Genomic DNA, 10,789 nt, shown 5'->3' with positions numbered 1-10,789 from the left:
TGAGCCAGTAATCGCACACTCAGGAGAGACATTATTTATTTCATATTTGCACAAAGACGGGTAACTCCACAAAGCTAGCACACCACACCAAAGAAAAACAAAGTATTTATTCTGTTACATGATTAGTAAAAACCCACCTAAATTTACACTCATTGGTTAGTAGTCACCATCTCGTCTACTATTGGCCAGTTATATTTAAATTAGCCTCGCTTGCTATGTAGTTTAGCACGCATGCTCCTTGCAGGTTTGAGGGGGCAAATTCTTCCAGCCTGGAATTGAGTTGGTGATCACGATCTCCCCCTGCCACCTTTCCCTTTCCCTTAGTCCATGTTGCTTTGGCAATCATCCGGCCTTTGGCGCATTCTGGAGCTGGATGTTTCCTTTTATCAGTCACATCCTACATTTCTTAGGTCCAATTATCCTTCTTGTTATCTCAAGAATGTTTCACTTCTCTCTGATGGACCTTGAGTATTCTTGCCAAGTTGGCAATGCACACAAAGCATCCTCAAAACATCAAGGCCTAATTATTCCAGGGTGCCCTTACTCTATGAATGCCAACGGTGTGCTTTTCTGATTACAGCCTTACTTGTTAATTTGATATATGCAAAATACATCTTGCACAAAATAATCAGACCATTCTAAATCTCTGAGTTATTCTTCAACAATTCCCCCACTTTGAGACTTGTCTAAGGGTATTCCTTAGATAATTCTCATTTCTGCCTCAGGTTGCTTGCTGCCAAGCAACACCTATAGGCGCGTTGTAGAAGTACATATAAACACACAAAAGCTAACAAGATTATTATCAATAAAGTTAACAATCTCTTGAGCCGTAAGCTTAAATCAGGGAACCAGGAAGTTAACCATCTCCAGGTTTCTTTGAATCTTAAAGATGTATCATCCTTTTGAATTTCATGTAAGATCTTCATTGCCAGATTTCATTCAAATCGGTAGCAATTCTTCCACTCTGATCTACGTATATACAGCAGCTGGTGTTAATTACCGTACATACACCTTCTTGAGAATCTAACAACATATCCAATGCCATCCTGATCTGAATGGCTATATTAGCAGCCTCAGACACCTCTTCTTGTAGAGCCTTAATGGCATCAGTAGTCTCATTCCCTATTTTCACAGTAAGGGCAGAAATGTTCAGTATTGCCTTCTCAGTTTCACTAACTCCTAACCAAGGGAGGCACCATCTCACAAATGAATGGAAGCTGGTAGGGTGATTGATTAACAGGTTGCAGCTTCTGTGATATCTTCTCATATATGTTCGTACCCATAATCTTGCTTTGATCTCATTTATTACTGTTACATTAGGAATAATTGCACCCAAAGTTCAAGTTCCTGACCAGTTGGGAGGTAGGGCCTTTTGTGCTTTATTCCCACATAACCAATACCACCCACTACTTTTTGGAACATTCCAATAGCCATCCTGCTGTTTCTTTCTTTGTAATTGTATTGACCAATCACAGTATGGGTAATGTCCTACTGAAACATTACCAGATGACTTAGTCTTATTCATTGTCATACATTTAACATCCGAAAGATTGGAATCCCATATATCCCAAGTTTGAAGGTCAGTTTCATTCTTTCTCATGAATTTTGGTTTTATCCACAAATTATTCCAGGAGGTATTAAAAGGGATTGGTATTCCCACTAAGGGTACTCCCTCATCACTATGTTCTGGAAAATGGGTACACACCCAGCAACTTGTTTGATTAGCTATTCTCATAGCTTTTTCAATCATTTTCAAATGAAGATTATGATTCCAAGACTCAGGGCATCCTTCCTGGTTCCCTTTAGTTGTCTTATTTAGGAAGACGAGAAAAAATAACCACCGTATTTCTTTTCTTGCTAGGCTTTAAAAAAGTAGTGTACCTGTATAAAAACCATAAGGACAGTATTACTGCTATTCCTAAAAGATAACCCAGGAAAATTTCTCCTTGTATACACTCTGAATGTAAAACTGATCTAATATCAATCCAATTGCAGTTCATGTGTCTCTGCGTATTTTTAATTTCAAAGTTTGTACGTGTTCAACTTCGCATATCTTTGGAGGGGCCACATTTCTTTGGGTGTAATGAATCCAGGAATCAATTCCTTGGAGATTCACAGCTGTGTTTGTAGTCAGTAGCACAAGGCAAGGTCCCTTCCACTTTTCTGTCAATGGCTCCTCTTCCCAGGTCTGTAGATACACTGGATCTGCTGGCTTAAATGGATGTACAGGTGAATCCAAAGGCACAGGAGCTCTCAGTTGGACGTACCTCTGGAGAGAAGCAAGAACTTTTGCTACAGAAAAGAGATAATCACTCAAAATTTGATCACCCTTAAGGTTCATCTGGGTTTCTTTTCCTGTTAAATTTATAGTGTAAAGTTTCCCATACAAAATTTAAAATGGACTAATTCCTTCTCTAACTCTAGGAGTTATTCTAATTCTAAGTAATGCTAGAGGTAGAAATTCTATCCATTTCATCTGAGTTTCCTGACATAATTTTCCAGTCTGTCTCTTTATCGTCTGATTCATCCTTTCTGTTTTTCCAGTGGACTGTAGTCTCCATGGAGTATGTAAACCCCACTTAATTTGTAAAAATCTTGACACCTCTTGAACTATTTCTGCAACAAATTGAGGTCCTTGATCTGAAGAAAACCTTTCTGGTACCCCAAATCTTGGTATAATTTCCTTTAATAAAATTTTTACCACTTCTCTTGTCTTATTGGTGCGACATGGGAAAGCTTCAGGCCGCTTTGAAAAAGTATCAACAATTACTAACTAATATTTATATCCATTGCAATTAGGTAATTCAGAAAAATCGATTTGCCAGTATTCCCCAGGTGTAAAACCTCTTTCTGCCTCTCCAAGAGGGAGTCTCCTTTGGATCTTAGCATTATTTTTGGCACAAATCTCACATCTTTGTGTAATACCTTTAGCAATCAGCACCATATTAATCCCTACAGCATATCTCCTCACTGTTTCAATTAAAGCCTGAGTTCCCATATGTGTACCCTTATGTGTTTGTTCCATTAGTTCCTTTATCCTCTGTGGAGTCACAACACATTGTCCAATTAGACTCCAGTTAGAGTTGCCCTTTCCTTTTCTGTGTATTTAGGAGTGTCAATTTTTAAGATTCTTTTTGAAACTAAGGTTGCCATTGTTGCTGATAGAGCAATTCCTTTTGCAGCTTCATCTGCTTTTCTGTTTCCTTTAATTAGAATCATAGAATCATTTAGGTTGGAAAAGACCTTTAAGATCTTCGAGTCCAACCATCAACCATGCCCACTAAGCCATGTTCTGAAGTGCCTTGTCTACGCACTTTTTCGACACCTCCAGGGATGGTGACTCCACCACTTCCCTGGGCAGCCTGTTCCAACACCTGACAACCCTTTCAGTAAAGAAATTTTTCCTAATGTCCAATCTAAACCTCCCCTGGTGCAACTTGAGGCCATTTCCTCTTGTCCTGTCACTAGTTACTGGATAGAAGAGACCAACACCCACCTCGCTACAACCTCCTTTCAGGCAGTTGTAGAGAGCGATAAGTTCTCCCCTCAGCCTTCTCTTCTCCAGGCTAAACAACCCCAGTTCCCTCAGCTGCTCCTCATAAGACTTGTGCTCCAGGCCCCTCACCAACTTGGTTGCCCTTCTCTGGACATGCTCCAGCACCTCAGTGTCTTTCCTGTAGTGAGGGGCCCAAAACTGAACACAGGACTCGAGGTGCGGCCTCACCAGTGCCCAGTACAGGGGGACGATCACCTCCCTGCTCCTGCTGGCCACACTATTTCTGATACGGAAATTTTGTCCAGATACAGACAGTTTGTCCAGACTGATGTGCTTTGCAGTGTATAACTGCTATTTCTCTAGGTTTATTAACTGCTTCAAGAAGATTCATAACTTCTTTGCTGTATTTTACAGGGTTTCCTTGTGAAGATAACAATCCTCTTTCTTTCCAAATTGCACCATGAGCATGTATTACTCCAAAGGCATATTTTGAATCAGTATAAATATTAGCCCGCTTTCCTTCAGATAATTCCAGGGCTTGAGTTGAAGCAATTAATACAGCCTTTTGAGCAGATGTATTCACTGGCAGTGGTTTTGCTTTTATTTCTTCTTCTAAAGTAACAACAGTGTATCCAGCCTTCTGTTCTCCTCTCAAAACAAAGCTGCTTCCATCAGCAAGTAGCTCCCAGTCAGGATTCTGTAAATGTAAAGCAGTATCCTTCAGGTCTGAACTACTAGAGTATACCTGTTCGATAGTTTGTAGACAATCATGTGCCAATCCCTCCTTTTCATGTAGAGGTAATAATGATGCCAAATTCAGGGCACTGGACACTTTCATCACTCTATCTTCCTGTTCAAGTAATATTGCTTGGTATTGTACCATCCCGCTCAGAGATAACCAATGATGTCCTTTCTGTTCCAGCACCGCTGCAACAGCATGTGGCACATAAACAGTTATTTTCTGTCCCAAAATCAATTTTCATGCCTCTTGTACTACCAACGCAGCAGCTGCCACTGCTCTCGGACATCCTGGCGATCTAGAGCTTACGTTATCTAATTGTTTCGAAAAGTAAGCTACCTGTCTTTTCCAGTCTCCCAAGGTTTATGCAAGCACTCCCAGTGCCTGATGTCATCTCTCATGTACATAAAGTTCAAAAGGTTTTGTCAAATTGAGGAGACATAAGGCAGGAGCACTCATAAGGGTGATTTTTTATTTCATCAAATCCTTTTTGGCATTCTGGCGTCCATTCCAGTAACTCTCCTGGTCCCTTAACATCTTCGTATAAAGGTTTAGCCATTAATCCAAAATTAGATATCCACATGTGACACCATCCAGCCATTCCCAGAAATCCCCTGAGTTCTCTTTTTGATGGGGGGGGGAGGGCGATTTGGCAAATCACATCTTTTCTCTCAACTCCCAGTTTCTTTTCTTCTTGGGATATTTCAAACCCAAGATAAATTCCATTTTTCTGCATAATTTGTGCTTTCTTTTGTGATACTGAGAACCCTAGAAAGTTCAATAAAGTTCAATAAATCAATAGGTGTCTCTTTACATTCCTCAGCCATGTCTGCCCCCAACAAGATATCATCTACGTATTGTAACAAGGTAGTGGTAGACTTCTTACCTTGCCATTGTTCCAGTTCTTTTGCCAATACGTTACCAAAAATGGTAGGACTATTTTTGAATCCCCAAGGAAGCACTGTCCAGCATAACTGCATTTTACATCCCATTACAGGGCTCTCCCATTCAAACGCAAACAGTTTCTGACTTCGATCATCCAATGGAATGCAAAAGAAGCTGTCTTTTAAGTCCAACTGTAAAATAAACATTTGAATCAACTATTGTTAACAGAGTGTAAGGATTAGGCACCACTGGATGTACATCAATCACTATTTGATTAATAGTTCTTAGATCTTGTACTAATTGATTCTTCTGTGAATGTGGCTTTTTAACAGGCAAGATCGGGGTGTTATATTCAGATTGACACTCTTGCAACAGTCCATATTTTAAAAAATTATTAATTATAGGCTCTAGTCCAACCCGAGCTTCCAATTTCATGGGGTATTGTTTTTGTCTCACCGGCTTCATTCCTGGTTTCAATTCCTCTTTTACTGGATCTGCTGATTTGGCTCTTCAGGTTTCTCAGTTGCCCACACTAAAGGAATCACTGCATTCATGATTTCAGAGGGGGCTTCAGTTTGTCCTTCCTTATTTTCAACATTCTTCATTTCTGACAATTCCTGTAACACATATACTTGTGCCTCCCAGGCGTTATTTTGCAGAATATGTACTCAGACTTTATTCTGATCAAAAGTTATTTGTGCTCCCAATTTATTCAATAAATCCCTTCCCACCAGAGGTAGGGGACATTCTGGCATATACAAAAATTCATGTGTAAATATTTTGTTTCCAATTTCACACTTAATCGGTTGAAAGAAAGGTCTGATTTCTTGGTTTCCTGTGGCACCAATCACTGACATAGAGAATTTGCTCATAGATCCTTTACAACTATTTAGTACAGAATAAGCTGCTCCTGTATCAACTAGAAGTTTAACTGTCTCATTCCCTAGCTTCACTGAAACCAGGGGTTCAGCTGGGGAAACTAATTTCTCAACCCCTGGTCCCAGTCAATCTGAATCTTCTGTACCAATCATAAGCAGGTCTGCCTCTGGAACGGTTGCAGACGGGGGTGTCCAATTAGTTGATTGTTTCTTTGGACATTCGTTTTTCCAATGTCCCTTTTCCTTACAAGTTGCACACAGATCTTTCCTCAAACAGATTCTACTCCCTATATTTCTTCCTGCTCTCTGTCCTCTGCCCTGCCCTCATCCTTTCAGAAAACCTCTTCCCCAAGAGGAGGTTTGCACTTGGGCGAATGCGGCTGCCAAAACTGCAGCGTTTTGTTTCTTTTCCTTTACTTTTTCTCTGTGTTCTTCCTTTTTTTTCCGATTCTTCTCTGTTGTTATAAACCTTATAAGCAATTTCTGTTAACTGAGATACTGACATTCCAGACATGCCATCCACCTTTTGCAACTTTCTTCTTAAATCCAGAGCTGACTGCTGCACAAAGTAGTAAAAGTCATTCTGTTAGCCTCATCCTTGAGATCCATATTAGTCCACTTCAGCGCAATTTCACACAGTCCTCATAAAAGGCAGAGGGATCCTCAATTTCACCTTGTACCTGCTGATATAGTATGACAAGATTTTTAGGTCTAGGCACCCCACATTTTATTCCGTACAATATCAGCTGTTGATACTGATTATTCATCGATCTGCCCACACTAGTATTTGCATCCCAATCTGGTTCTTGTGCTGGCATAAAAAGACTTGGACCATCCCTATCATTTATCTTCTCATTCTCTTCCCAAGCTTTCTCCAACACCATCTTTTTTTCCTCAAGTGAAAATAAGGTGTTTAATAATACTTGCATATCTTTCCAGTCTGGATTATGATTTTCAATTATCATTTTAAAGGACCGATACATTTTTTCTGGATTTTCCCAATATGACTCCTAATTCATTAAAACTGAGGTTGAAAAGGGGACTTTCACATACACAGGCATTCTGTCCGGCCCCACCGCCTGGCATAACAGAGCCTAAATCACAGGATTCTGCCTGTGAATTCTGTGCCTGAGTTCTACCTGCAATAGGACTAAATCCTTCACTTCCTTCACTGCTTCTTTCCCTATTATCAAAACCATCAGTTGCACATCCTCTTCTTCATTGTCCACTTTCAAACACCTTTTCCCAATACTACAAGCAGAACAACATCGAGGCAATTTCTTTTTATGCTCTGTCATCATCAAAACATTTGAATCAGATATCAACAATTTACGCTTTTTTCTTATTTTGTGATCACTTCTTAAAGAAAAAAACAAATCCACATATGGGGTCTTATCCCATTTATCCCGTTTTCTACAAAATAACATAACTTGCAAAATAGTATTATAATTCAAAGTTCCCATCTCTGGCTGATTTTCCCCATCATCCAATTTATACATCAGCCACCATTGATGGCAGTATTCTTTTAATTTTCTCTTTGTTAGGGGATCTCCACCGAACTTAAGCCAGTAGTTCAGGATGCATCCTAATGGAGGGCAGAGGGGAGATTCAGACTGTCCTGCCCCTTATCCCACTCCCACATTGTTACCCAAAAAGAACGTTCTTATCTACGCTTTCGTGCCCTCCAGTCGTCACTGTCAAGCGTGCACGAAGTACCTTTTATGTAATCTTATATGCCCCTTTGCAACGTCTCTTAAGTCACACGTTGCACCTTTGAGTCGCTTACCCACTCCAGACGGAGAGAGTAGTTTTGGAGCCCCCAAAACAAAAGGTCGGTGCGTGCTGGAGTCTGAAGAGCAGCTTCTCCCTGTCGGTAGCCAGCCAGTTGATCTGGGCAAGGCTTCACGGCTGTCCCATCTGGGTCACCAAAACTGTTGTCCGAAGAGCAGATTTGTCTCCCGGTGTGCAGTGAGCCAATAATCACACACTCAGGAGAGACATTATTTATTTCATACGCCTATCACTCATCTTTGTGCAAATATGAAATAAGTAATGTCTCTCCTGAGTGTGTGACTATTGGCTCGTTGCACACCGGGGAAAAAATCTGCTCTTCGGACAACAGGAGTGAGTGAGTGACTGGCAGGGGAGAAGGGCTGGGGGGAGCCAGTGGCTATTGAGCCAGCCTGGCTACCAGAAGAAACGTCGGTGAAACTGTGCTTTGAATGTTTTTTAACAGAAAAATTTCCCATGCAGCTTTCCATGGCTGCTGTTGGGAAAGCAATCAAGTCAGCCATCATGCAGGCAGTTCAAATCGTGGCGCAGTCCGTTTTCAAGTACGCTGGCTTTTCAGGTTTCAGGACCTCAGGCAAACTGTTACTGCAGCCTCCCTGAGCTCCAAGGCCTGGCGTCGTGGTGGGTTAGCGTGAGGGGGCCGGCTGATTGTAAGTATTTGTGGGAAGCATAAATATTTGAGTTGCGCTTGTAATTATTGTCAGACTGCATTGTTCACCCGGTGAGGGGATGTAAAGCTAGAGAGGGAGCTGAGGTGGCTGTACTTGTGCCTGACTTGTGGGAGCCTTTGGATGAGAAAGGCTTGAAGCCAGAACCTGCTGCAGCAGGACAAACTCCTGCCAGAGCAGCCTGACTTTCGGATGCCATTGCACTGTGGTCTTGGGGATCCTGGGCTTGGAAGGATCACAGGACTCTGAAGGAGCTCCATAGGTACAGACCAGGATTTTCATGGCCTGCCTGCTAGCAGCGATTGCCGACCTTTGGTTGTCTGGGTTGTCTCTGCCCTGAAAACTGCACAGTGTCCTTCTTCTGCAGAACCCATCCTTTGGAGGACCTTTTGTTTCATGATAAGCTACATCTCTAAAAGATTCGTGACATTATTTGCTTTTTTTCACAGCCTGGTTTTTTAACATGGGAAGAATTTGTTACCAGCTTGCACTTGTGCACTGGTGGGTCCTGAGCCCCACGCAAACCCTCGCTGCAGTCAGAAGGCAAAGGCAAGCCGAGATGGGCCGTGCCCAGCCAGCGTCAGGAGGGACTGCATAGTTTAGCTGCACGTTGACCACAACCTTTTAACAGAGAACTTGTTGTATACGTTGTCTTTGAAGTCTGTCATCCAAAGACATCTTTGAAACCTCTCGGGTCAGTAGGTTGTGGCCAGCTTCTTACTCTTTGGGACAGAGACTGTTTTCATTTATTTTTGGATAACACCTATTTCATTGCAGCCCACTCTGGAATGTAGTTAGTCATAACCAGAGTTTAAAAAAGAAAAAAAAAAACAGAAAAAAAATCCACCAAATTTGGGACCGTGTCTGAATAAACTAACCAACTTTCAGTGGTTTCCATGGCTATTCAGAGTGCTTAAAGGAGTGCATCTGAAAAAAGATGGAGACACTGGTACTTTTCACAGATAACACCTATTTATAGGGTACTTGCTCAGTATTCGAAACTTATCATTAAAGTCTCTCTAAGTAATGTGGAACAATGCATAAATGAGCTATATAGTCTTATTTAAGTATTTGTTGCTTTAAATAGCAGCTCCAGGGACCCAGGACTGGAATGGCAAACATGTTGCTGGATGTAGATGAGGTCTCACTGGCAGAGCTCTCCAGCACCTGACTTAGGAAAATGTTGTTCCCCTTACAAATGCCAAAGCTGCATACCTTTTTACTTCTGTACTATAGCTTTTAATGTTATGGTGAGTATGGCCAGCAGTTGAGGTTCATTGTGGATACCTTGGATCTGGCTGATACAGACTGAAAGGACCTTTACTCTTAATCTTTTTTTTTTCCACAATTCTGAAGTGGATGGATTATGCTTTTCTGGTATGTTTTTGTTTTGAAATGTTATTATTCCATTTGTTTGCTGAATCGGTAACTTGCCATAGCTTCCTTACTTCTTGGACTTGTAATGGTGCTGTAAAAGTTAAGTTAATTTCACTACATATAAAAAATAAAATTGCCATTCAGCCCCCACTGCCTTCTATTTTGGAAGTCTACTTGCACACTGTGCTTATGCACATAGTATTTTTAATTTCCAGCTTTGGTGCCAACATGAGCCCATTCTGTTTATTCCCCACAGTTGGAGCTTTGTGTGTTTTGGGGAGGATTTCTGTTTTGCAGCAGCAGCAGTTTTAGCAGCTGTGTGCTTTGAGGCCCCTGTCTCCTCTGCCATGAGATCCAGCGGTGAACTGAGAGAAGGGCAGCATGGAAGCTGGGTTGAACTGTCCAGTTTCATGTCTTCTGCAAGCTGAAGAGCCATTGTCCAGCGAGGCAAGGGCCCGTCCACTACCCTCTTTCTGTGGGGTGTTGCAGCAGATAGTCATGGCGAGGAGATGATAAGCTGGGAGTCTTTTCAGGACACTTCTTCAACATGATTTGGGGCCCTTTGATCAACCAGTCTGGTTGTGGGACTCTCTGGAGTTATAGCAGATATGTGCGTTTGCAGACACACATGTGAAACCCCCTTCTCCAGGCTGGACAGTCGTTGGTGCCAGAAGAGGAATTGTCCTGGGAGGAAGACAGTGTGTGATGGTTTGGCACCTGAAGACACATACAAGCCAGAGAAGTTTGCCTGGACAACTCAAATGTGGCACTTCTGCATTCTGAATCCCTTGGCAAGGGCCAAGAAAAGCCATTCGTCTTGTACACCTGCTTGCTAGAAATCAGGGGGGGGCTCCTGAACATCCCCGTGGCCGCTCCAAGGGCTGAGGAGACACTGGGAAAAAGCGGCTTTGGTGTGCTTGAGCCCCTGGCACTGGCAGCGCACTGCCCCTATGCC

The sequence above is a fragment of the Haliaeetus leucocephalus genome, unplaced genomic scaffold, assembly GCF_000737465.1.
Source record: "Haliaeetus leucocephalus isolate CR32 unplaced genomic scaffold, Haliaeetus_leucocephalus-4.0 Scaffold722, whole genome shotgun sequence".
NCBI classification, from domain to species: Eukaryota; Metazoa; Chordata; class Aves; order Accipitriformes; family Accipitridae; genus Haliaeetus; species Haliaeetus leucocephalus.
This window is presented reverse-complemented; position numbering follows the sequence as displayed.